A 3275-nucleotide genomic window follows, 5' to 3' on the forward strand; every position below is an offset into this window, starting at 1 on the left:
ATGGGGGGGCCAAATGTGCTGAGGGCGGCCGCCTATAGTGCTCTTATTTCGGCTATGGCAGGTGCTCTCCCCCTGGTCCATGGCGCTCTCCCCCTGGTCCATGGAGCCACGCCAACAGCCAGCAACAAGCCCCAAAGAGAGGCGCTCTCCCCCTGGTCCATGGAGCCCCGCCAACAGGCATCAAGCCCCGAAGAGAGGCGCTCTCCTCCTGGTCCATGGCGCTCCAGGATGGGGGGGCCAAATGTGCTGAGGGCGGCCGCCTATAGTGCTCTTATTTCGGCTATGGCAGGTGCTCTCCCCCTGGTCCATGGCGCTCTCCCCCTGGTCCATGGAGCCACGCCAACAGCCAGCAACAAGCCCCAAAGAGAGGCGCTCTCCCCCTGGTCCATGGAGCCCCGCCAACAGGCATCAAGCCCCGAAGAGAGGCGCTCTCCTCCTGGTCCATGGCGCTCCAGGATGGGGGGGCCAAATGTGCTGAGGGCGGCCGCCTATAGTGCTCTTATTTCGGCTATGGCAGGTGCTCTCCCCCTGGTCCATGGCGCTCTCCCCCTGGTCCATGGAGCCACGCCAACAGCCAGCAACAAGCCCCAAAGAGAGGCGCTCTCCCCCTGGTCCATGGAGCCCCGCCAACAGGCATCAAGCCCCGAAGAGAGGCGCTCTCCTCCTGGTCCATGGCGCTCCAGGATGGGGGGGCCAAATGTGCTGAGGGCGGCCGCCCATAGTGCTCTTATTTCGGCTATGGCAGGCGAGAGCCCCCGCTGGAGGTGGCACTCTGAAAATATTTCGAAAAAAGTTGACTTTGAAAAAATTTGAGAACCAGGATTGGGGGGCCAAATGTGCTGAGGGCGGCCGCCTATAGTGCTCTTATTTCGGCTATGGCAGGTGCTCTCCCCCTGGTCCATGGCGCTCTCCCCCTGGTCCATGGAGCCCCGCCAACAGCCAGCAACAAGCCCCAAAGAGAGGCGCTCTCCCCCTGGTCCATGGAGCCCCGCCAATAGCCAGCAACAAGCCCCAAAGAGAGGCGCTCTCCCCCTGGTCCATGGAGCCCCGCCAACAGGCATCAAGCCCCGAAGAGAGGCGCTCTCCCCCTGGTCCATGGCGCTCTCCCCCTGGTCCATGGAGCCCCGCCAACAGCCAGCAACAAGCCCCAAAGAGAGGCGCTCTCCCCCTGGTCCATGGCGCTCCAGGATGGGGGGGCCAAATGTGCTCACTGAGGCCGCCCATGGCGCTCCTATTTCGGCTATGGCAGGCGAGAATCCCCCTGGGAAGTGGCACTCTGAAAATATTTTGAAAAAAGTTGACTTTGAAAATTTTTGAGAACCAGGATTTGGGGGGCCAAATGTGCTGAGGGCGGCCGCCTATAGTGCTCTTATTTCGGCTATGGCAGGTGCTCTCCCCCTGGTCCATGGCGCTCTCCCCCTGGTCCATGGAGCCCCGCCAACAGCCAGCAACAAGCCCCAAAGAGAGGCGCTCTCCCCCTGGTCCATGGAGCCCCGCCAATAGCCAGCAACAAGCCCCACAGAGAGGCGCTCTCCCCCTGGTCCATGGAGCCCCGCCAACAGGCATCAAGCCCCGAAGAGAGGCGCTCTCCCCCTGGTCCATGGCGCTCTCCCCCTGGTCCATGGAGCCCCGCCAACAGCCAGCAACAAGCCCCAAAGAGAGGCGCTCTCCCCCTGGTCCATGGCGCTCCAGGATGGGGGGGCCAAATGTGCTCACTGAGGCCGCCCATGGCGCTCCTATTTCGGCTATGGCAGGCGAGAATCCCCCTGGGAAGTGGCACTCTGAAAATATTTTGAAAAAAGTTGACTTTGAAAATTTTTGAGAACCAGGATTTGGGGGGCCAAATCTGCTGAGGCAGGCCGCCCATAGCGCTCCTATTTCGGCTATGGCAGGCGCTCTCCCCCTGGTCAATTTCAACCCCTGGGCACCCGCCAGTCGATTTTGACCCCTGGGCACCCGCCATCCAATGTCAACCCCTGGGCACCCGCCAGTCGATTTCGACCCCTGGGCACCCGCCATCCAATGTCAACCCCTGGGCACCCGCCAGTCGATTTCGACCCCTGGGCACCCGCCATCCAATGTCAACCCCTGGGCACCCGCCAGTCGATTTTGACCCCTGGGCACCCGCCATCCAATGTCAACCCCTGGGCACCCGCCATCCAATGTCAACCCCTGGGCACCCGCCAGTCGATTTCGACCCCTGGGCACCCGCCATCCAATGTCAACCCCTGGGCACCCGCCAGTCGATTTCGACCCCTGGGCACCCGCCATCCAATGTCAACCCCTGGGCACCCGCCAGTCGATTTCGACCCCTGGGCACCCGCCATCCAATGTCAACCCCTGGGCACCCGCCAGTCGATTTCGACCCCTGGGCACCCGCCATCCAATGTCAACCCCTGGGCACCCGCCAGTCGATTTCGACCCCTGGGCACCCGCCATCCAATGTCAACCCCTGGGCACCCGCCAGTCGATTTCGACCCCTGGGCACCCGCCATCCAATGTCAACCCCTGGGCACCCGCCAGTCGATTTCGACCCCTGGGCACCCGCCATCCAATGTCAACCCCTGGGCACCCGCCAGTCGATTTCGACCCCTGGGCACCCGCCATTCAATGTCAACCCCTGGGCACCCGCCAGTCGATTTTGACCCCTGGGCACCCTCCATCCAATGTCAACCCCTGGGCACCCGCCAGCCGATTTTGACCCCTGGTCACCCGCCATCCAATGTCAACCCCTGGGCACCCGCCAGCCGATTTTGACCCCTGGTCACCCGCCAGTCGCCCCTGGTCACCCGCCATCATGGAGCCCCGCCAACAACCAGCAACAAGCCCCGAACACAGGCCCCAACAGCCAGCAACAAGCCCCGAACACAGGCACCAACGACCAGCAACAAGCCCCGAACACAGGCACCAACGACCAGCAACAAGCCCCGAACACAGGCACCAACGACCAGCAACAAGCCCCGAACACAGGCACCAACGACCAGCAACAAGCCCCGAACACAGGCACCAACGACCAGCAACAAGCCCCGAACACAGGCACCAACGACCAGCAACAAGCCCCGAACACAGGCACCAACGACCAGCAACAAGCCCCGAACACAGGCACCAACGACCAGCAACAAGCCCCGAACACAGGCACCAACGACCAGCAACAAGCCCCGAACACAGGCACCAACGACCAGCAACAAGCCCCGAACACAGGCACCAACGACCAGCAACAAGCCCCGAACACAGGCACCAACGACCAGCAACAAGCCCCGAACACAGGCACCAAC

Source organism: Vanacampus margaritifer, unplaced genomic scaffold, assembly GCF_051991255.1.
Source record: "Vanacampus margaritifer isolate UIUO_Vmar unplaced genomic scaffold, RoL_Vmar_1.0 HiC_scaffold_116, whole genome shotgun sequence".
Lineage (NCBI taxonomy): Eukaryota > Metazoa > Chordata > Actinopteri > Syngnathiformes > Syngnathidae > Vanacampus > Vanacampus margaritifer.